This window comes from Marmota flaviventris (genome assembly GCF_047511675.1).
Source record: "Marmota flaviventris isolate mMarFla1 chromosome 5 unlocalized genomic scaffold, mMarFla1.hap1 SUPER_5_unloc_1, whole genome shotgun sequence".
NCBI classification, from domain to species: domain Eukaryota; kingdom Metazoa; phylum Chordata; class Mammalia; order Rodentia; family Sciuridae; genus Marmota; species Marmota flaviventris.
In genome coordinates, this window is record NW_027287679.1 from 1,159,025 (window position 1) to 1,185,173 (window position 26,149).

A 26,149-nucleotide genomic window follows, 5' to 3' on the forward strand; every position below is an offset into this window, starting at 1 on the left:
AATAATTTCCCTAAATTAAAAAAAAAATGATAATGATTAAATTTATACAATGAGGGGAAGAAAATACAAAGCTTACAGCTTTTGATTAGCTTCATTATTTAGCAGAATTGCTTTTTCTGTTTTGGATGTGCATAAATAATAAATTGAAAAATAATAAAATTGTTATGTTGAATGCCAATCCAGATAGTCATTCTCCAATTGTATTTCAACAAGACCAAGAAAAAAAAATCTCCACATTGATAGTAAATTAGCAGAAAATAAACACATTCATAATTAGTGGAAAATACATCATTAAAAAGTCTTATTTCAAATTACACATACTTATAACACAATTTGTACAGATGAACAGTTCATTTATATTCTAGATTCTTTTTAGTCTCTACCCTCTAGGTATAAAATAATATTTTCAGTTACTACACATTGCTGAGTGGACTTTCAGACAAGTCCAGGGGAATAAGGCAGAAAGTTTATCTACATAACACAGAACAGATCCTCTGAGTCCATCTGCTCAGGGCCCCATACCCTTCTTAGGCTGTAGAAGATGGAGTTGAGCACTGGGGTGAGGGTGGTGTTGAAGACAGCCAGAACCTTGTCCTCTGGTGGAGACCAGAGGGATCTTGGCTGTGGGTAAGTGTAAGAAAAGGATATATAGTAGAAAGTCACCACAGTGAGGTGGGTGCTACAGGGGGAGTAAGCCTTCTATTTCCCTATCTTGAGTGCATAAAGCAGAGAGCAAGGAGAACTTGACCACAGAAGGAAGTAACTCCAATTAATACAATCACGAGGAAAGGGTAGTGCTCACAAACACTGTGTACTCATGGACCCAAATTTTCATTCAAGCCAGAGCCAAAATGGTGGTGATATCACAGAAGCAATGATTGATGGCCTTGGATCAACAGTAAAAGATATGGAGTGCATATGTGATATAAGCACAGAAGATGATAAAGCCCTTTATAAAGACCCAGTATTGTTAGGCATAGTGGCAAACACCTATAATCCCAGCAGCTAAGGAGGCTGAGAAAAGAGGATCACAAGTTCAAAGCCAGCCTAAGCATAAGCAAGGTACTAAGCTACTCAGTGAGACCCTATAATAGGGCTAGGGATGTGGTTCAGTAGCTGAGTGCACCTAAGTTCAATAGCGGGTACCAAACAAAGCAAAACATTATCACCGGTACAGGTAATCAGGTATTTTGTTGTTGTTATGCAGATGGGCTAGAGGAGAGGAAAACAAATTCCACTTATATATCACAAGCCACAGATATCAGAAACAGTGTGTCTCCACCTATTAAAGTAAGAAAGGAGAAACACTGAATTCCACATTCAATGAAATAGGAAAGCAGAAGCCATCTTAGGGACACTTGTGGAGATGTAACTTAGATTAATGAGAAACAGCCAACTAAGCAGGAAATAGAGAGGTTTGCAGAAATGGATATCGAGAAGGATGAGAAGGATCATGGATAGGTTGTCAATTAGAGCAATCAAGATGATGAGAACAATGAAAATATACAGGAAAGACCAATTTTTTGTTACAGAATATTGAACCGAGGGGTACGCAACCAGTGAGGAGCATTACCAGACTTTTTAATTTTTACTTTTGTCAAGGTCTCACTCAGTTACTTAGAGCCTCACTAAGTAAGAGGTTGTCTGAATTTGCCATCCTCCTGCCTCATCCTCTTGGGCCAGTGGAATTATAGGCATGTGACAGTGTTTCTGCAAGACCTACTCTTGATAATGGAAACAACCCCAACAAGATGAAATCAGTTGACACTTGCTCATAATTTGCCACAGAGCTTTAATATTGCTCATCCTGCAATGACACACAAGAATCAGTATGTTGAGTAGTGACTATTAGATCAATTTGGAAAATTCCTTTGTGAATCAGGCTGTGCATTATTCATTAAATTTGTACATCATAAATGAAGAACCAGTTTTATGTATTTACCAAAAAGAAATCTCATATTCTTCCTTAGAAATTAATATTTTCTGAGAAATATTATGACAAAAATGTTTTGTAAGAAACTTGAAGATGTACAGAAAATAGCATTTGTTAAAATATCAGTAGGATACAAATGTCTTATATCAATAAACACACTCACAAGTTATTATATTTGTGTTTTTCCCAGAAATATAGACATAGAAAATTCACGTAATGCATCCAGTAGAGGTCCATATTACAAAATATTTTAAAATCCTGAGAGCATGATTTATTTCTTCCATATTTATATTTGTAAGACTTACTTCCAAACTTTCAGTATTCTGATATTCGCTGTAAGGAAATATGATTTTACCTTCTTGAGTGGTCCTTGCACAACACTTCCAGGTCCAGCATTTGTTCAGTCAGGGATCATCAACTTTTTTCCTCTGTTCTGAAATCTATACTGAAATCTTATTGCCCAATACCTCACATACGAAGTCACAGTAATTCATCATACTCTGGATTTTCAGTGTTCACCTCCACCAAGTCTCCTTTGGGTCTTCATTTAATCTCAAGAGTGCTATAGAATGTCAGTACCTAACTTTATGCCAATATTCTCTGCAGCTTCCCAGATGTACCCAAACTCTTACCAAAAAGCATTTGTATTATGTCTCTGTGCTTCTGTGACACTTATGTACCAAACACATGGCTTTATGGGCCCTTCAACAAAAAGGAATTGGATAGAAGACCTGCCAGTTGCCTAAGTGGATGGAGGAGCTGTGTCCCAAGAATATTCAGATCAGAGGAGTATAGGGGATTCTGGTCTTGATGAAGTTGATCATTGAACAATTTTGAGAAGTATTCCCAAAAGGTATTTTTAGGTTTATATATTATTTTAGACCCAAAGTTCAACAGACTTGAGGAAAGTTCACATCATGAAACATTAAGATTCATACAAGTGTTCTTGTGTGCATACATCTGTACACACACACACACACACACATACACAGGATGCTCTTGGCAACACACAGTGTATACACTAGAATACATGCAAGTGTATTCCCTAGATTGGAAGTGATTGGGATAATGATCCTTTTACAGAAAATTCCATAACTTTGGAGAAGAATCTGATGTCATTAAATCCACAAAACGTGTCTCTTTAATTTTACAAGATGATGGAACAGTAAAGGACTACTGGAAAATAAATCACATTGATTTTTAAAAATATAAAGAGAAGTTTTAAAGGACAAACTGGGTAATATGAGAAAGAATAAACATCATGAGATAATTGACAATATAAAAAGTACAAAAGAGAAATAATAATGGATAACTAATGGATGCTTATGTGCATTCATAGAAACATATAATAAAATAATAGATTTCATATGGCAAAAGGAAAGAAAATTCTCAGAAATCAAATATTTTTGCTATTCTATGAAAACATCACAAAACAAATGAGAAGCATTTTATTGAAAGTATTTTCTCCTTGGGAACAAGATTCTAAAACATCTGAGAAAACACTAGTATTGATAACTGCAAGGATGTAGTCAACTCTCCCCTGAGCCATCACGAGGGACACAGCCCTTGAGAGATTTGGAAGAGGGCATGCACCCTGCAGAGGGTGATGAGGCCAGGAGTCAGTTCGCCAGCACAGGGTGCTGAGTGCTGAGCCATGGAAGGGTGAGCAGCATGGGGGAGGTAGAAGAGAGGCATATCAATGAAAGAGTACAGAGGAAATCTTTCTAGTAATGTATTTGGCAGTGTATTAGGCAGTGATTTCTTGAATATGACACCAAAAGAACAAATAACACGCAAAAAATCAGTTTGACTTTATCAAAATTAAAACTTTTTTGTATCATCAGATACTACAAAGAAAGTGCAAAGGCAACACAGGAGGGAAAGATTCTCACAATCACACATCTGATTAGAAATAATATCCAGAGCATTAAGAGACCTGTAGCTCAATGAAGAAGGGCAACTCAAAATGACCAAACAACTTGAAGACTGCATTTCTCAAAAGAGGATATCCAAATGAATTATAAAAACATTATTTATGCCCAGTATCTGTACTTATCAGGGAAATGAAGATCAAAACTGCAATGAGAATCCATTTCACATCAAGTAGGAAAAGTTTCATCCAAAAATAAAAGACAAATGTGTTTGGACAAGTATGTGTAGAACTTGAAGCTTTGCTAGGTTTTGTGGCAATTTTGAAATGGTGATGCCACTGTGGAAAGCAATACAATGATTCTTCAAAAAAAATTATCCCTGAATTAATAAATGGGCCAGCATTTCCACCTCTAGGGTGCACACACATGAAAAAAAAAAAAAAAAAAAAAAGAAGTGCTAAAACAGATATCTGTGTGCCATGTCCATCTTCAAGTTAATGAGAAACAAATGTGAAACACTTACACAATGATAAAATAAATGGGGTTACAAAAAAGTAAATATAGTCATAGACTACAGTAATGATGGACACTGAAGAGATTATAATTTGGGAAAGAAGCGAGTCATGAAAAAGCAGGGGAGTCAAATTAACAGAACTAAGAATTGGAGTGGTGGTTGTCTGGGAATAACAGAAGGGGAGAGAGAGCATTTAATTAACGAGTTTTAGTTTATATTGATTAAAAACCTCTGAAAATGCATGGCAGTGATGGTTGTACATTAATGTGAATGCTTTCACTGTATCTTATATATCTTTATCCTAATATAAAAGCCAAAACTTTTAAATGAGCTTCAGTCATTCTAATTTGGATGCCCAAATGAATTTTAAGATCATTTAGGTAGAATTCTGAGTCTTTATGGAGTAACTGATATTAAGGTATGAATTTTGATAATTTGTAAAAGAAAAAAAATGAGAACAAATTATTCTTTAAATGTCATTTCATGTCAACATGAAACAAGCAGTTTAGACTGATAACATCATGTATCATGGTGTTTAAACAACTTAGTTATTAGCAAGTAAAAACATACTATTCAAAGTCAACTACCTCTACAATAATTTCTGCCATTTCTGATTTACACAGGATTGTCAATGACTCATCTACCATGAGATGGCCAAAATTATCCTGATTCAAAATTTTGGAAAAAGAAAAGGGAAGAGATAAAAATGAATGACACATGAATCTTATATACTTTACTGTGTGTCGTAAAAGCCAACACAGCATCTATTTCATTACCCATGTTCCAATCTGCTAACATTATAATACCTATAACATAATAAAATAGAGCCTTCACATCACATGGAAGCAGCCTTAACCAATATGCATTTGTTTCCATAATGTGAGGACATTTTTTTCTCATGTAAAAATAAATCAAATTGAGATAATAGGTCCACTTTAATTTTTATCCATTGAAACAGCTGTAAGTACCTTGCCTGAAGCTCATGAACTTCTCTAGATCCTAGCTATTCCACTGTATACACACATACATGAAACCATATAAAATTTTACATGTATATATACACGTAACACATATACATACATATGAGTATGTTTTGCATTCTGAAATTAAATATAAACATACAAGCTTTAAATAAATCCATGGTCTAAGTAACTAACACCTAAAATATATTTAGGTAATGAATCTAAAATAAGGATAGATTTATATTTAATTTACCAAAATAAAAAATGAAAAAAATATATATAAATAGAAAACTGTAGCTACCAAATTATTGAGAAGGCATATGTAAAACTTCTTTAAGCACAAATTGAAATATCCTAGTGTTTAAAACTTTCTCATTTCTGCATCTTCTCAGTTTTATAAATTGTCAAGGAAAGGCAAATCTAAACTGCAGTCATGCCACCCAATTTAGAAAGGCTATTTATTACAAAAGGGAAAAAAAATAATTCACAAAACCTGACAAGGCTGTTGAGGAAGAGGAATTCTTAAACACTGTTGGATGGAATGTAAAATAATATAGTCACTATGGAAAAAAAATGGAGAGTTCCTTAGAAACTAAAAATAGAACTTTCAGAGGATTTCGCAATATTACTAATGGGTGTATATACAAAGGAAATTATTTATTTCAAAGAGATGCCTGCACTCCTTTGCTTGCAGTAGCATTTTAACATACGCCACGGCATTTCATACTGGTTATGGGAATCATCCAACAAAATATAATCATTGTATATATTTATACCCCAAACATTCATGCAACTACCCACATAAACAAACCCTTCCCAATATAAAGATTCAAGGAAACTAGAACACTGGGAGATTCCAACACATATTTCTTCCCAGTAGATTGATCATCCAGAAATATGCTAATTTAAGAACCTTCAGAACTAAAAATCATTATTAATCAAAAGGATCCAGAAGACATCCATCAAATATTTCATTCACTGACAACCAAATTCAGTTCATTTTCAGTGGCACATGGAATTTTCCCTAAAATACATCATATTTTAGGGCTCAAAGCAAGTCTATCAAATATAAAAATTAGAGACAATTCCTTGCATTTGAGATTATAATGGAATAAAATTAAAAAAAAAAAAACAAGATAAAAAGCAGAAACCATTATAACACCTGAATATTACATAATATAATTGTGAAAGAAGAATCGATCATAAAAGAAATCCAGGAAGAAATAATTTTTTTGAAACAAATGAGAGAAGATACAATATGCCAAATCTTTGAGAGAATATGAAGGCAATTCTGAAAGAAAAAATATATAACTTTGATTTTCTACATTAATAACAGAAAGATTTGGCTAATGTTTTCTGTTGCCTTTATTTCAATAGCAATTCTACTGAAAATTGTACTTACTTCTAAAAGGACCAAGTACTTCTTTTAGAGTACTCAACAGCTTTTGACATGTACCATGAGATTAGACTTACAGCATCCCCTTTCTCCAGGAGCACAGGGTTGACCTTACATTGCTGACATCCTCCTCCAAGGATCCCTGACACACTCTTTAAAAACAAGCAAATCTGACACTTTTTAGGCTGCAGGGGACCTAGTGGTAATGTGTTCCTCACTTGTAAGTCTCACACAATCTCTATGATGATGCCATCTACAAATCAGGCAAGCCCATATGGGATTCTTCCACCAAAAGGCTCTGAACAGACAGGCACTCTTAATAGCTTCAGAGACTCCTGCACTGCAGAGACTTTCACAACTCTTTTAGGAATAAAGAAATCATGGTCACCAGTAATGACCATCAATTACTGAGGATTCCCAAAGCAGGAGACTGTGGGAATAGTCATTATGAAAAAAATTTTATATTTCTTACTCCTCCCTACTGGTTCAGCTACTCAACAAAATACATCAGAAGGCAGCTGTCCACCTGCCACCTTACATAACAGTCAATTGCCCAGAAGTGGTAGGCAGCTAGTGCCAGGAGATACTATGGCCCTCCTAGAATTAGTTTCTAATGGGTTTATGTACATTTATGTCCTCTAAAAAGTTAATTTCAAGTATGAAACCAGAGGTTTAAAATATGATAACTCTGGCTATCTCATTATTTTAAAAATCCATATACTTGTGTTTTTTTTTTTTTATTGAATTTGTTCATTTTACAGAATTTCTGCACTGCCAAACCATGCCTGAGAAATCAAAGGGAAAAAAGTGGTATAATGGATGGCCCATCCTTCCATCATACAGTGTATTAAAACTTGATTCATATGTATTTTGGGAGAAATTATAGGGGATTAAACTCAGGAGCACTCAAACACTGAGCCACATCCCCAGCCCTCTTTTGTATTTTATTTAGAGACAGGGTCTCACTGTGTTAGTTAGTGCCTCGCTTTTGTAGAGACTAGCTTTGAAATCACAATCCTCCTACCTCACCATCCCGAGCCACTGGGATTCCAGCTGTGTGCCACTGCACCTGATGAGTCATAACATTTTGAGAATTTTCCAATCTTCCATAAAGTTGTAACAAGAGTTGGAATTTAAATCTGCTGCAGGTCTTCAAAATTTCCACAACCCTATGCCATTATATAAAACCTCTTCATATCCATCTCAGTTCACTCCACAAAAGGATCAAGCTACAAAAGTTTGTGGGGAAAAGCATACTTGAAGGAAAATATGTGGCTCAAGATCCAAGACGTTAAGGTTTTGGGCTCTCAAAACATGTCTTCAGTACAGTGAAGAATCTTGTATTTCTTATTCCTCCCTACTGGTTCAGCTACTCAACCAAATACATCAGAAGGCAGCCGTCCACCTGCCACCTCACATACCAGCCAATTGCCCAGAAGTCGTAGGCAGCTCCTGCCAGGAGATATTGTGGCCCTCCTAGGAGTCTGATTCCTGCACCCATGTACTCACCACGTCTGAACTACAGAGCATGCCCCCACCCCAGGACACTTGCAATCACTCATGTGCTTCACACTGGCCACTAGCAAACCTGTAACTCCTGCCTTTGGCAAATGGATTTATTACAGAGAAACCCAGACTCTGCATCAACTGATCACACACCAGTATGCAATATTTCTACTGAATCAAATATATAAAACTAGGAAATTGCCAGATTGTCTTATTAGGTTGAAAGAAACTTTTCAGTAGTCCTGGGGAGCTTTCAAAATTCTCTTTTAAAAGTGATACTGAATAGCCAAGCTATAATTATTAAAAACAGAAGCACAGAATCTTCCAGCTTGAAGGACATAAATGTACATAAACCCATTAGAAACAAATTCTTGCTTTTGAATTGGTCAACACTTGGAAACTACACACAAACAAGGCATGTTTTGATTTACATCAGGGTATCAAGAAACATCCAGGAACCAGGCATGCTAGCATATGCCTGTATTCTTGGTGGCATAAGAGATTACAGCATGAGCATCACAAGTTCAAAACCAGCCTCAGGAACTTAATGAGGCCCTTAGGAAGAATTTAGAAAGATCCTGTAGCAACATAAAAAAATAAAAAGAGATAGGGATGGGGATCAATGCTTAAGCACTGCAGATATGATGATGATGATAATTTTACTTTTCTGTTCCCCCTTCGTTCTCTGACCTTGGTAATCAAATTTAAAACCTCTCACATTTTTATTCTGTCACAACATATATAAAATTGTAAGATATTTGAGACAGAAAATATTAGAATTACACATGGGCCTCTAAAAAGTTAACTTTAAGTATGAAACCAGAGGTTTAAAATATGATTTATTTGCTAAGGCCTTTAGTGGAAAAAAATAGATAATATGAAAGAAAATGTTCTTAAGGAAGTAGATAGATGGAAACTTAAAAAATAATTAAAATGCTGCAAATAAATGTTTATAAATTTAAACTAGAAATTTTGTCAACTATTCTATATAATATATACTTCTATATACAAAATTATACTATATACTAGGTTTACACACATATTTATGCATAGTATGTATAAGATCGTGTCATAATATGTGAGAGTTGACTACAGATGCAAAAAAAAAAAAAAAAAAAAAAAAAAAACTTAAAATACAGGAAATTTGAATCTAATAATAAGTAAAAAGAAATTTAACCCAGCAAAGAATGCTGTTTTCACATCTTCACACTGATGCAACACTTAGTTCCACCCCAGGGTGCCATTCCATTACCTCTGAATAGAAAAGAGGAGAAATGAAGTTAAACATTCTTTTCACACACCTATAGTGCTTTTCTCAAGAAAGAGGTCATTTGCTGAAAGCAGTACATGATTGTAATTCCAAAGGCTCAGTAGGTTAATGCAGGAGGATCACAAGTTCAAAGCCAGAGTCAGCAACTTAGTGAAGACCTAAGAAATTCAGTAAGACCATGACTCAAAATTGAAAAAAAAAAAAGAATTAAGAAGGGCTAGGATATCACTCAGTGGTTAAACATCTCTGGGTTCAATCCCTAATACCAAAATAAATAAATATGTAGATAGGTAGATAGATAGGTAGATAGATAAATAGATAGATAAAATAAAATTCCCTTAAGTCTGAACAAATTTGAATGGATTTGAAACAACTGGAAGCCTCACCACAATTCTACATTCAAGGATTTTCTCCAGAATGAGCTCTTTCATGCTTTTTAAAGACAATTGGAAAGTTGAAAGTGTTACCACACTTTTTAAAGGGCAGAACGGTTTTCCCTGATGTGAATCTGTTGATGTCTTTGAAGGAAACTGTGAAAGTTGAATACTGCCCCATATTGCTTATTTACAGGATTTTCTACAGTATGAGTCTTTTCATACAACTGAACAAAACTAGAACATCTGAAGACTTTACATTTCTTACTTGCACAGGATTTATTTATTTGGCATAAATCTTTCAATAAGAATCTTCCTAGTCCATAGAAGAAGCGGGGAAAACTGGAACGTTTCCCACATTTCTCACATTCACAGGGTTTCTCTCCATGAGTATTTTCATATACAAGCAGGAAAATGGAACATCAAACTTTTAGGAGGTTTGTTTTCAAGTGTGAGTGAAATGGCTTTGAAGACAACTAGGGAAATGGAATGATTTGTCATATTTAAAAAGTTATTCAGTCGGACATGGTGGTGTACACCTGTAATCCCAGAGACTCAGGAGGCTGAGGCTGAAGGATCGTAAGTTCGAGGCCTCCCTCAGTTCCTTAGTAAGACCCCAAGGAACTCAGCAAGTCCATGTATCCAAATAAAAAAGAAAAAAGAATTGGGAATGTACCTCAGGGGTAGAGCACCACCAGACTTAATCCCAGGGACAAATATATGTGTGTATATATATATATATATATATATATTTTTTTTTTCAGCAGTTTGAGCCCTTTCTTTGAAGTTGACAGGAAAATTAATTTACCACATTTTAAATTCAAAGAATTTTTTCCCAGCAAACTTTCTACATGTTTATAAGTGAAAAAGTAATAACAGAAGACTTTGCCAATTGTTTCTATTAGTATGATTTCTCTGCAGTATGAGTTCATTCATGTGAGTGAAGTTCACTGGATGAAACAAAGGCTTTTCCACATTGTTTACAATCATAGGGCTTCTCTCCAGTATAAGATTGTTCATGTGAGTAAAGGATAGAGGAACAAGTGAAGGCTTTGCCACACTGCTTACATTTATAGGGCTTCTCTCCAGTATGAGTTTGTTCATGTATTTGAAGATAAGAGGAAGTGTTATAGGCTTTATCACAGTGTTTACATTCATAAGGCTTCTCTCCAGTATGCATTCTTCCATGTATCCCAAGGTGACTGGAACTAGTGATGGATTTCCCATATTGTTTACATTCACAGGGCTTCTCTTCTGAATTTGTTCATGTGAGTGAAGGTTAGATGACTGAGTGAAGGCTTTTCCACACTGTAGAGCATCTCTCCAGTATGAGTTCTTCCATGCACATGAAGGTGAGAGGAATGAGTGAAGGCTTTGCTACACTGCTTACATTTATAGGGCTTTTCTCCAGTATGCATTATTTCATGGATCTGAAGGTAACTGGATGTAGGAAAGCATTTACCACATTGTTTACATTCATAGGGCTCCTTTGCAGTATGAGTTCTCTGATGTATTCTAAATAAACTGGTCTAACCAAAGACTTTCCCACATAACTTACATTTAAAACTTCCATTCCCAGTGTGCATAATCATGAGATTTGAAGACTTTTGAGTAAAAAACGGGGGGGGGGGGGGGGGGGTGACCACCTTCATAAGATTTCTCTCCAGAATGAGGTCTTCTAAATAATGAATAAAAATGAAAACCTTCCCACATACCTTACACTGAAAAGGTTTATCTCCACTGTGTGTAATCATGTGTCTTTGAACACTTGTGAGAGAAGAAAAGGCTTTACTACATTGTTTACATTAATAGGATTGCCACCAAATATGAGTTTCCTTGTGTCTTTGAATGGAACTGGAACAAATGAAGACTTTCCCACTTACTGTACTTCTATAAAGTCCATCTTGAGGTTGTAGTAACATTTCTGTATGAACACTTTTGAAAGAAACCAGTGATTTCCCATACTGTTTAAATTCACACGGGTTCTCTTTACATTCCTCATGCTTGTAGCTTTTCTGCTCAGAGTGAGATGTAATCTGCCTATGAAGGAATGAAGGACATATGAAGTCTTTTGCATACATGATTCAGTCACATGGATTTACGCTATTAAAATTTATCTTTGTCAGGTTAAGAATCTCACTGAAAGTTTCCCCACATTATCTTCTTTACCTTTGAAGTTTACCATATGACTTCTTGGAATAATTACTGGCACATTATCAATATTTGATTCATTCATGATTTTGTATTTATTCATGGGTATTAGGCTTACATTACTACCAACATCAGGTAAAGGCGAGATTTTCTGACTTGTTCAAATTGCCTGAAAATAAAAGAGATTCAAAGGAAACAATCCTTTGCAACACAGCTTCCCTATGGCTATTATCCAAATAGTGATATTCACACTAGCAGTTTCATATTATTTTCTGCATGTCAAGTACTTGAGAAGACTGAATATCTGTCACAGTTAAGTATATATTTCCAGTTAAAAAAAATCTTATAAGAATAAATTAATTTCAAGTTGTGCATATTCCTAAGTTGGTTTGTTTTAAAAATATGACATTCTCAGATTCCCTCAAGGACATTGCTTCCTTTTATGAGTACGATTACTTTAGATTGCTCCCAGAATTTTCAATCTGATCTTCAATGTTCTTGTCTTCTCCTTTTTTCCCCCCCTAGAACGCCAATCCAGAATTATCATTATGACTTCTTAGGAAGTAGAAATTCCTTAACAAATTCTAGGTGTCTTTTATGCTGCAATAATTCACCAAATGATTTCCTTTTCTCGTTCCACATAAATGACCAAAATAAACATTAGATCTCTATTTGATTAAATAAAGAAACATCATTATTCCCTATAGAAGCCAGGTTTCTGAGGAATTCCTGCATCACATCTCTGTAAAGTTTCTTCTGGGATAGATCCATCAAAGTTCACTCCTCCTGGGTGAAGTTCACAGCCACATCCTCAAGGGTCACCGAGATCTAAAATATCCCCCAAATGTATGGTGGAGGCCAGGAGAGATTGACAGCATGAGGAATCAATATTCAAGAAGCATGATGTATAATGATTCTCTGGACTCGCAATCAATTCCATGATTTGGTCCACCAAATCTTTACTGCACTCAATTCCTTAGTTATTCCTACACTGTAATTGGGTCACTCAAAAGGAAAACAGGAGAGTGTTTTACAGCCTTCCTTTGATGAGTTCATAGTAAGAAAGACAGGCTCCCACATCACTCCTAACTTTTTTGTTGGTTGCACCTCCAATACCCATTCTAACAATTCCTGTGGAGTAGAGAGCAGATATTAGCACCCCCAATATTACTTATACTTAGAAAGAAAGTTAACTGATTAGGAAATTGCTAGAATCAGGAAACTCAGCATTTGGGACAGATCCTGCCAACCACAGTGGTTTACTGTGCCTACACAGTTAATGTAAACAACTTGGTATTTACTGATCTACTGTTTCCTTCTTAAAGTATATTGTTTCTTCCTTTAAAAAGTGCCTATATTCAGCCCCCATGCAAAAACTCTTAGTGTGGGGTCACTAAGGAGTTCCCTCAGAAAACATTTAGAAAATCTTTCACACAGGTGGTCACAATGTGTTAACTGGGGACTGAGCTCATCCTGTGTGATTACACCAAAAGAAGAACTACAATTTGCAGGCGCTTTACTCCAGAACCACTTTAGCCAACTAGTAAAGTACAATGATTAATAAACACAACAATTTGATAATTTGGTTACTGTCAAAGCAGAATGGGGTAAGTGGAAAGATAGCATGTGTCTTAGAAATAGGTGATATCACCCCAAGATATCACCTTGTCCAAATAACACCCTTACAAAGGTTTATATAAGTCTCAAAAACAGTATTCTTAATAAATAGCAGAAACTACTTTTCTAATTTTCATAGCAATAATGAATGATAAATGACTGTCAATTTCTTCTGAACAGTAGCCAGTTCACTAGCATAAGGTACAGTTACGTGCCACATAGCCATGTTCTGCTCAAGGGCCCTTTGAACAAAGATAGGCCATATGTGCAATGGTTGTCTGTTGAGAAAGAGATTCCTCGTGCCTGTAATGATGCTGTTATAAATAAACCAAACATGGGAGCACTTCCAGGGTGAGGTAAATCAGCCTGATCCTCACCTATTCAACACAGTCTGGGTGTGAAACAGGCTACCACAAGTACAACTGTAAGCACACTATGGTGTCTGCACAGTGATGGAACAGCCAAAAATATCACCCACCAGAAGGTGCCCCTACCACTGACATACAACCATACTCAAGGACTTAAAACATGTGACTTTCTGAGCACCACAGTATCAGCAGAGATTAGAAAGGTACCATGAGAAAGCCATCGTGAGCTGGCCTTCCCAGAATGGAAAGATGAGTGACAGCAGATGTCATGGAGAGAAATGACAATGATGCTGTAGGCAAACCGGAATCTAGGTGGCAAAAGGCATTCCATCCCTCTATTCTGTAGACAAAAGTCCGTTTATTACACATTCAAATGTGAAAGACTAACACTTTTGAAAAGCTTAGAAGAAATGTAGTTTTATTTATTTGTTTGCTTGCTTATTTATTTATTTATTTATTATGGGGCAAATTAAAAAAAAAAAAAAAAAAAAAAAGGTGGGATTGAACCAAGGACACTTAGCCACTGAGCCATATCCCCAGCACATTTGTTGGTCTGAAACAGTACTCACTAACTTGCTCAGGGTCTCGTAAGTGGCTGAGGCTAGCATTTAAACTTGTCATCCTCTTGCATCAGTGTCCCCAGCTTCTGGGACTACATGCATGCACCACTGCACCCAGTAGAAATTTAGTTTTATAGAATCAGCTAAACGATTCTACAAAAATGATGAGCAGTAAGGAAAAAGATAAACACACCAAAATGACACAACAGGGAGTCTGGAATCATCAGAGTACTGTCATAAGCTACACAATTCTATAAAAATCATAAGCACTAAAAAAAGATCAACATACACCAAAATGACAGAATAGAGAGTCTGGAACCATCAGACTACTGCAATGAAACAGAACAGAACTGAAAGCCTGGAACCATCCTGGTACTACCATAAAATACACCAGAATACAGCCCCCAAAATACACTCACACAAATACATCAACTGATCTTTGAAGAAGAAAAGTCATTTAAATCCAAGATGACGATGGCTCCAGGGAGAGGGAGTGCTCCACAAGCTTGCCCTCCAGAGAGAAGTGGAAACACAAGCCGAACCGTCAGAACAAGAACATCATCATGACCAAAAGCCCTGAAATGTTCACCACATCCACATGAAGCAGTCATGAAGAACAGTGGAGAATAGCAAGCATGGTGTGGCCTTCACTCCCCTTTCAGACGGCCCCTCTCTTATGTAGGACAGTGGCCTCACATCCCAGTGTGAGACCCTGGTCACTGGCTACACAATGCACACAGCAGATCTCATCCAAGTTTCTGTGTTTTGTACTAAAATCATCACAGGATTATCTTAATGTTCAAAACAACCTTCACTCTTCTAAGTTAGAAACAATCACTGTGAAAAATTAGCAGAAATTCCTTAAAAGAATTTTAAGTAAACAAACAGCCTGCAATTGGTAAGAACAGCAGATTATTGTTTATCCAGTCAACCATCACCTAAAATCTGATAAAGAATGCTGCAGGAAAAGTGTTTTTCGAAATCAGTTTTCAAAAAACACCCAGGTTCAGGAGGCTGAGGCAGGAGGCTTTCATGTTCAATGCCAGCTTCAGCAACTTAGTGAGGCCCTAAGCAAGCTGGCAATACCCTGAATCAAAATTTATGAAAAAAAATAATTATAGAGGGGGGCTGGGTATACAAATATAATTATAATTATAAATATAAATATATAAATATATATATATATATATATATATATATATATATATATATGAATCTCTTCCAGGGTGGGACACATACATCATTCAGGATGAGATGAATTCATGTGTCTGACTATCATCATTAATATTTGAACCAAAATAAACTATTTTCCTCAGGTGGGATGGCCAGGGCCTTTAATCCCAACAGCTTGAGAAGCTGATGCAGGAGGATCACAAGTTCCAGGCTAGGCTGGGCAACATACCCAGATCCTGTCTAAAAATAAAGCTTAAAAGGGATGGGGATGAAGGACAGTAGAATTAACTAGATATTATTATCCTATGTGCATATATGACTACACAACCAGTGTGAATTTACATCATGTACCACCAGAAAAAGGAGAAGTTACACTCTATTTATGTATGATGTGTCAAAAATGCATTCTCCTGTCACGTATAATTAATAAAAACAAAGTAAAATAAATAATTTATGACAAAAAAACAATAAACAAACAAAAAAGGGCTGGTGATGTACCCCAAGATTCAATATTCCTAGTACCAATACAATCTCCCTTATTTCTTTAAAACACTTACTTTACCCAAACACAGTTTGTGTCAGGTGATTATTCTTTCCCCTCAAGTATAATATTCTATAACAGAAAACAAATGCTTTCAAAGTGTTATTCTTGCCAGGAATAGTGGCACAGGCTGTAATCCCAGGGACTCTGAAGGCTGAAGCAAGAGCATCACATTTTGGGGGCTAGCATCCAAAATACCTGGGAGAAGATCTCTAAATAAAAAAAAAATTAAAACAACGGGGAGGGGGGGGGGGTGCTGGGATGTCACTGACAAAGCTTCCCTAGTTTTGCTCCCAATATAGATAGGTAGGTAGGTAGGTAGATAGATAGATAGATGCTTTGCATAGATAGATAGATGATAGATAGATAGATAAATAGATAGATGATAGATAGATAGATAGATAGATAGATAGATGCTTTGCAATATTTCACGAGGGGGAAAAATGAAAATTGCTAGATGTGTCCGTTGGAAACACAGCAGGAAGAACGACTATTTGACAAAGCTGTGGAGCAGATGGCGCTTCAGAAAGCAGAGGGCAAGTGCAGTTTTAGCACCCACAGCCAACTTCAGAGGCGCCTAAGTGGGGGAAGGAAAGCGATCTGAGGTCCTACTTGGGACACATGTGGAAGAGTAGGAGCAGACAGCCAGCAGGGAGAGGAGGGCAAGCAGCGACCCGAGCCGCCCACTCAACACTCAGAGCCACGGCCCAGGGCCACCAGCGGGAACTGCACGTCCGCAGTTGACCTCAGGGACTAGCCACAGAGCCCGGCCCTCAGGCCCAGGGGACCGCGGCTAGGGCTACCTGGCAGGGGGGAGAAGGCCGCACGCCTGCTTCTGACTTCAAGAACCTGCCCCTCAGCCCAACCCGCGGGACCAGGGGACAGAGACCGGGGCCACCAGCAAGAACCGACTCTGCCACGCTCCGCAGCTCACCAGCACTCCGGGCCTCAAGGCAGGCGTTGAAAGGTGCCGTCAGCCCTGGTCGCTAACTTGCCATTTCTGCTTTCTGTAGGGACACGATGTCCTCTCGAGGGACCTTCGGGCACACAAGCTAGCGCGGTACACAGGCTGCGCAGTCACCTGAGTCTCCCGAGCCGAGGACGACGGGCTCTGAAAGGTAGGAACGGAGTTGCTGAGGAAGAAAAGACCGCCAGACCGCGAAAGCCCGCCAGGCCTCGGAAGTCCGCCCTCCCCCGCCGTCGGCGCACCTGATTGGACAGTTCCACCGGGCTTCCCTGATGGACCGCCTCCAGGCGCGGCTCCGCATCGTGAGTGACAGCTAACATCACCCAATCAATGGCAGACATAGGCTAGAGGGACAGATCCTTGGGCCCCCGCCCTGTTTCTCGCGGGCCTCATTGAGTTCTGGGAACCAATCCCAGAAGGAAGCCTTTGCTGGGAACTCGGCACAGAAGGTGACCTCTGGGCCTGGGCTGTGGCTCTAGGGAGAGGTTTTCCTAGCACAGGTGAAGCCCTAGGTTGTAACCTCACCACGGAAAGGAACAGCAATGATAACAACAGTTCCTGGGGAGTCTGAAGCAGGAGGAGCCCAAGTTCACGTCAGCTTCTGCAAACAGTGAGACTCTGTCTTGAAATAAAGTAAAAACTGTTGGGGACCCAGCTCAGAGGCCGAGTCCCACTGGGATTATTCCACAGTACCTAAAAAAAAAAAAAAAATATATATATATATATATATATATATATATATATATATATATATATATATATATAATCTTATAAGCTGGTGCGACCTCAGGCAATTTAGCAAGACACAGTCAAAAAAATTGAAACTTTTGTCACACATATATGATATCTAAAAATGCAAACAGTTTGGCAATTACTTTAGTAATTCTCATCACCTCCTGCCACTGTTTATTTTAGAGGAGGCAGCCTGAACTATGAAAGGAAGCAATTGGTGTTGGTGCCTAGGCTCAGTGTCCCATCCCCAGCAGAAGGCGGGTGGGAGAAGGAGGCAATCCTGTAAGGCAGCAATGTGCAGTGGAAATAAATTGGATGCCTGTGCATTTTTTGTACATGTTCTACATTCTACGGTTAGAGGAGTCCTAGGCAGTGGCCTGACTCTGGTGATCCCACAGGTCAGGTCAGCTGTTTACACCAAAACCAAATAGAAAAAAAGGTCATGATGAAAAGCAGGAAAGGAACTTTGACTAGTACAGCTGCGCCAGGAAGACAAGGGAACCCTGTGCTTAGCCCTGTCTTCAGGGGCTGACAAGGATTTTGAGGTTTTATAGAAACAGTGATCATAGGCAGGTATGTATAGGAAATGCTCTATGTAAGGTTTGCTATTATCTGTGGCTTCGGGGATCCATGCATCCATGGATCCCATAACATGTCTGTGAGCTCGTGCGCATTTGTCCCCTTGACACCCATCACTCCATTGCACAGACTGACCTCACTTTGTGTCTCAGGAGGAGTCCCCCTCTCATGTGTTCTTCCCATGTCAATCATTCAAAGACACCTACATTTTTTAAAAAAATCCACAAGCCCACCTTCTCCTACCAGGAAGGCAACATACTCCTAGATGCTGACCCAGTGTTCTCAGCTTCCTGGGTTTCAACTGATAGTCAAACCAGAAAGAAACAAAAACCCTGCTCAGCTCTGCTCATAGAGCCTGCATATGAAAATATACTTGGGGCAGATAAGGCCTGTGGTATCTACCCCTTCCTGGAAAGTAAATAAAGTTTTTTCTTTACTGTAAACTTGGGCTTTGTGAAGTCTTCCACATCCTACACACTGGCCCTAATTCATGCTACCTAACAAAATCGCCCATGAACAAGGGGAGGGGGGGCTAATGTATAAAGATTATATCTCCACAAGTGTGGAAAAGCAGCCACACACCTGTCCAGGGCTGAAAGCTGAACTCCAGGTGGTTTTTGTTGTTGTTGTTTTGTTTTGTTTCTTTTCTCTCTCCTATTCTAGGGATTGAATCCATGGCAGGGGCCACATCCCCAGTCCCCTTTTTATGTAGTACAAAGAAAGTGGGAGGGAGCATATATGTAATGGGTTTTAGAATATAACTCCAGATGGTGACTCCAATCTATTATTGATTAAATAAAGAAAATGACAAAAAAGATTAGGCTGGGCATGGTGGCACACTCCTGTAATCCCAGTGGCTTCAGAGGCTGAGGCAGGAGGATTGCTAGTTCAAAGCCAGCATCAACAAAAGGAAGGCACTAAACAACTTAGTGAGAACCAATCTCTTAATAAAATACAAAATAGCATTGAGGATGTGGCTCTGTGGTCAGTGCGCCTGAGTTCAATTCCCCATAACAAAAAAAAAGAAAAGAAAAAAAATTCGAATTATACCATTTCTCTCTCTTTAATGTCCTCAAAAGACATAGTTTTACATAATGCTAAAACTATTCCAGCCAATTACTGTTTAATCTATAATTTTATAGGTATGATATATAAAATAATAATATGCAAAAACGGAATGTAGAAAAGGGACATACAGCTATATGTGTAGGGGGATATAGAGCTATGTAGGATAATGTTTCTCTTTATCTGGAATTGTTAGAATGACTATGTGGATGATTCTGATGAGATATACATGGTGTGAGAAATAAAAAGTCCAAGGATCAATTTCCAGAATATAGTATTTAGCCCTTAAATGTAAAACTGGGATGTAGGAAAGGCAGCCTGATGGGAAACAGAGCATAATTGGAGGTTACCAAACAGCACCACAGCCTCTGCATGTGGCAGATCCAGAGTTCATGCACCTGAACTACACTTGACCCACAGTGCCGGGGTCCTGCCCTAGCGGGGTCCAGGGAGTCCTGAAGGATGAGTGGCATCGGCGAAAAGATGAGACAGGAGTCATTCCGTTGGAGCAATCTCCAGAGAGAGAGCTCTAATGCAGCTTTCTCTGGGTCATCTTTTATTACAATTTTTCTCATCATTATAGATTCAGAATACGTCATTGATTATATAATTTAAAACTTTGCCAAGACATAACAAAGTCTTGTACAAAAAATGTAACATTAATTTACATTTTTCCAGGATATGACCTTTAGTTATTTAATTATTAAAAGTACAGAATCATTAATAAAATACGTCACTAATTTACATTTTTCAGATTTTCCCAAGATTTACTATTTTCCTCAAGATATGCTATTTTCTTATTAACTAATGCCAAACTACGTAACCAGACTCTAAGTCTCCTAACCAATCATTAACCTTTAAGTTTAAAGTACACTTGTACTTTATTTCCAATCTAAAATTCCCATCTAAAAAAGTCCCCTTAAATCTTATACTTAAAACATCCTAAAGTTTATAAATCATTCTTAAAACATATCAGAAACCCATACAACTAAAAACTTAAGAATTTCTAAACTTAAGAATCTAAATAAAATAATATTTCTAACATTATTCTAAAACTGTGTCTTATAAAGCTATTTTAATTAATTCCTAAATTTATTCTCATAAAACTGGTTGAGCTGCTTTCTCAAAGAGTTTCTTTGTTTCTCAGTCAAGGTGCACTTGTTCTCATATCTTTATAATCTTTCTCAATAGAAAGTAAGTTTTAAACATCAATCCACTTTCCACCAATATTAACTATGCTCATCATATATCCCTATGTAAAGTAAAAAAGGGTTTATAAAAAGAGAAGAATATATCTTTATATGTTTTAACTTTCCTAAGTGTATAATATAACTTTCCTTAATCAAAAATGAGACTACATGTGGTGAACTTTGTAAAATAAGCATAATGATTAGGTTTTCTAAGAGGCCGGAAATATGGGCTTGGGTTCTAGTTGATATAATCAATGTGGTGCCTAAAATTCTCATGACCTTTCAGAGGATGATTGTTGTCCATTATCAGATTTGTCCTCAATGAACTGAGATAGAAGAACAGCCTTCTACTTTGTCCTTGATATGCTGAGGGGTAGTAGAACAGCCTCCAAGGCATGAACTACCTGTTATTTTTCAGCCATCTGAAATTTAATTTGTTTGGAATTTAACATGCTCATGCCTCCTGTCAGGAACATAAGCATGAAAATGAAAAGTCCCAATTACATAAAAAAAGGGTCTCATGGTTTTGGTTTCCCACCAACCAGTGCGGCTTTGCCAGCATTCATCCTCACTGTGACCCTGTCAAGACAGTGGGAGAGCGGCTTTGCCAGCACTTTTTCTCACTGTGACCCTGTCAAGACAGGGAGTGGGGGATCACCTTCACCACCACAGGAGGTAGGGGAAGGGATCAACCTGACCAACAGAGATAGAAATATCTGTTAGTTTAGAAGAAGTAAAAACTCTGTACATGCCAAGATGCATTCAATACACAAAGACTTTTCTGCTGCAAGATAACAAAGGAAAGTGGGGACAACTAATGGTATATTTCTTTAAATACATAAATATAATTTTTTTTTGATACCAGGGATTTAACTAAAGGGGGCTTAACCACTGAGCCAAATTTTCAGTTCTTTCTAGTTTTATTTTATTTTGAGACAGGGTCTTGCTAAGTTGCTTAGGAAATAACTAAGTTGCAGAGACTTGAAATTGCAATCCTCCTGCTTTAGCCTCCCAAGACACTATGGTTGCAAGTATGTGCGACTGTGTCTGGCAACACATTCCTTTAAATGACCCAATGGGAGACAGTGGAACCCAGGTGATGATCTGGAAGATGAACACCCAATATTACTTAGCCAATGAGAAACTGGGTTAGGTAGAGGGGACCTTGTGCACCTGAGGATAAAATGCTGATCATAATGGCTCTGGGTGTGCCTGCTTCCCCAGGCATTCCATCTTGTGAGACCATCAGTAAAGCTGTGCTTTCTCTGTACCTTTGTCTCAGTCTTTTAGGGTAAAGACTGAAGTCAACAGTGGGAATACAATGTAAAGAGAATTATTCTATAAAATGGGCCCACTGTGCTGATCCCACATGCTTTCTTTGCCAAAAAGCAATTTACCTGCAACCCTGCCCAGCCAACGTTGACAGGTGATGTCACATTCCTCAGCAAACCACCTATTATCTGCAGAAGAAATACAGTCAGGAAACACCCTTAGAGGAACCCAAATTACTTTGCAGGGAGAGACTTTTGTGACCCTTTTCACAGGCAAGATTTTGGAAGATAAGGATAATTTTTTTTTTATAAGAAATCCAATTAAAACCACTCTGCATGGGCCAAGGTGACATAGAGTTGCCATGACAGTGGTGACTTGAAAATCTGATGTCACCCTACAGTCAGCCAAAAGTCAAGTGTATGGGCCTGCACAGGCCTCTATGGAAACTTCTCTGGGATACAAATTGTTGTGGGGCCAGTCACTTAGAAAACACACCAGTTTTGTACAAATTGAGGAGTTTTTATTTAGCTGGCCAACCAGCCACAGCACCCCACAGGACCCATAACTGTCTCTGCAAAGAACAGCCCTGAGCCTGAGCATTTTAGGATATTTAAAGGCAAAAATCACATCTGGGTTGACATAGCTGCAAGCAGGGGTACAGAAGATGGATTGGGCAGTTAGCAAGACGATGCAATGGGTACATTGGCATTTCCCACGGGGCTTTCCAGGTTGGCATAGCAGCAAGCAAGCAGAAGGAAGTGGGTCAAAATGATCCTAGTACAGTACACATTAGAAAATGTTTACTAATGTCCAGACAATCAATCTGACAAGGTATCTTACCCAAGAAAAATGGAACAAAAGAGAACAATTTTACATTGTATAAGAATTGCTATGTTGTGTTGCCAAGTGTGCTATGCTAGGTAACTATTAATGAGTACAGAGGTGGGGCTTTTCCATGGGAGAAGCATTTCTTACATGATATGGAGTCTCAGGTAAAGTGGAGCCTATTTGGTCACTGCCCATAGAGCCTGGCCCATAACACAATAAAACTGGAGTGCAGGAGAAGCACAGTGTCCTTCTCCTCTCTGAAAGAAACCACATTCTCCCTTGAAAGTGTTCCCTTCCCCTTTTCCTATCCCTTCAATAAGCTCATGCCTATTACCAGGTGACATGTCTGAAATTTTTCTGACTTGATTGCAAGAATTGAGATTTGAAGGGGATCTTTATTCTGCCTCAGTTTCTCAGAAGGCCCAGGTCTATAACAAGGCAATTATTTGGGTTTGGACAAGTGAGCATATTTCTCACACATGATAAGTTATCACTAGACCAATACATAAAAACACTGAAAACAAATCATTGAAGACATTCTTCATTAGCAAACAAAACAAAATAGAGCTGTAGCCTGATATGGTGGTACAAACCATGCTGGTAGGATCAAAAATTCTAGGCCAGCCTCAGCATCTTGGCCTCCACCTCTCTCAAAGTAAAACTTTAAAAGGGACAGAAAATGTAGTTCAGTTATAGTGCACCCCTGGGCTCAATCCCCAGTAAAACACAAACACACACAGTAAAGAGGAATAGAGGAATAAAAACAACATAAGAAAATAGAAGAATGTAAAAAGGCAGACATAAATTTTTTAACTACATCAACAGTAAAATGAAATGTGAAATTACTAAAGAATCCTATCCAAAGCTAAAGATCATCAGGCAGAATAAAAACAAGGTCCAATTCTATATTATCTACAGGAGTCACTGTCTGGATGCAAATATATACTTTGAAAACAGAAGGATATGAATCATACACCATGCAAGCACACAGCATGATTAAGCTGTGCTATAGTACTTCTCCTAACATCAGGCAAACTGTTTCAAAACCAAAAATTTGCTGATAGATAACAGCTATGAGTCATGAAAACATGCGGTTAAGGTGTTACTGAATGTTTCATCCTCTGCCCCAATGCCAATCTAATAATAACATGACTTTGAGAGAAAATGTATTTAAAAAAATTTTTCTAGCATAGGAACAGCACATGAGTTCCTGTCCCAGAAGCTGTGATTCTGATCATCAGAAGAAACAGGGGGCTTTTTTTGGCAAGGGGAATGCCTGGGACTGAACTCAGGGACATTCAACAACTTTGCCATATCTCCAGCCCTATTTTGCATTTTATTTAGAAACAGGGTCTCACTGAATTGCTTAGCCCCTCATCTTTGCTGAGGCTGGCTTTGAACTCTTGATTCTCCTGCCTCAGCCTCCTGAGTGGCTGAGATTATAGTCATCACCACCACACCTGGAACAAAGCAAAATATTTTACTAATAAAATAAAAAAAGTCCTTAGTTTGAGTTCAATTAGAGTTTAGAATTAAATTATTCTAGAGTCCTGTAGACTCAAAAGCTGGCAGTGTCCACAGAATATTAGATGATCTACCTTCATGGCCTCCCCTGGATATGGAAGCATCCTTTCACATTTTTACCAAGATGAATGATTCCAGGGTCAACTGAAAACACAAGCTGACTTTGGGACCGGAAATATGGCCTCATGTCTACACAGAAGAATGGGATGCCATGAGAACAATGGGTGGGGAAGCGATGACAGAATGGCAGACATGCCACATCTTACTCCCATGAGAAGGTTGAGTTCTGGAGACTGCTTCTGCTTCTTTGGGGACAGGGTCCCAGGCCACCTAGGTTGCAGATGTAATCTGGGGCTCTACCCAGACCACTGCAAGACCCATTTCCAGGACAGTGACAATCCCAGACTGGTGTAAGTCCCCCACCCCCACATTTCATCAGCACCTGGGGCCCAGAAGAGGAAATGTGATGAGGAACTTGGTCCCAGGTATGCCCCAGATCTCCTTCCTGGCTGCTTGAGTGCATGCAGGTTGGGACTCTGGCCCTCTAGGAGAGTCTGAGTAGGAAGTTGAGACCCACAGAGGTGTGCGTTAGCCCTAGTGGGCGACCATATTTTCCACAGTCATTAGAGCCACAAAGGGCTTGGTGGGTAACGTTTGCCTGTCCTCTGGCAGCAAGGGAAGGCCCAACAGCCTAGAAACAAGAGTTCCTTTAGAGCGGAATTTGAAATGGAAAGAGAGGATTGAAAATCTTCTGTCCAACTCAGGTTCTATCCCTTCCATACTGGATGCATGATTAGACAAATACCCAGGGAAATCCTTTCAGCATCCTCTTTTGCCCAGGTTTAAAGTGAAAAGTAATGTGCCTAGGGGAGGATGCCTTGGTCTAGGTAAATCTGGGGTCACTGGTGGGCGGACACTGTGTCACACACTGCAGACAAGAACAATACTGGGGCTATGGTTGTGGCTCAGTGGTAGAGCGCTAGCCTAGCACATGCGAGACCCTGGGTTCAATCCTCTGCACCACATAAAAATAAATAAAATAAAGATATTGTGTCCAACTACAACTAAAAAGTAAAATATTAAAAATAAAAAGAATAGTAGTAATGACAAGATTCTTCCCAGGGCTGTCTTATATCTTGGGCTAGGTCAGATGACCTGGTTGGCTTCAGTCCCATGCCTCCTGTTTTCCCAAACTAAATGATTTATGGCCTCTTTCACTTGTGTGGGTTGGATGCATGGGATGTTTTCCACATGACAGGCACACATGTGGGCACCAGCGAGTGGTAAGAGCAGGCGCACACTAGACAGTGGGGGCGAGGAGGCTGGCCTAGGGTTCTGAGGGAGGCCTCATGGAAACCAAGCCTTCCTTGAAGTCTCCTGGCCTTCATGTCATAGCTCTGTAAGTGGAAGAACCCCCTCCTCACATAAGGTCAGTTGCACCCTCTTCCTCAGGAGCAGGATGAAGTTGTGGCCCACAGAGTTCCAATCAGCCCCCCAGCTCTGAGGAGACAGGCTGGCCAGTTTTCACCCAGCCTCCCGCTTGGATTCTAGGAAGGTTATGAAAACAGCTGATGTCCGTATCCCTCATTGCTGACAGCACTTCCCCAGTTCCTATTATTATGGTGAGGGAGAAAAGCATTTCGTTTTTATGATTAGTTAATGCTAGAGTTCAACATGGTATTAACTCTGTCATCTACAGCTTTGGTGTTGTTCTGTTACTCTTGTAGGGACAGATGAGACAAGGCACTGAAGATAG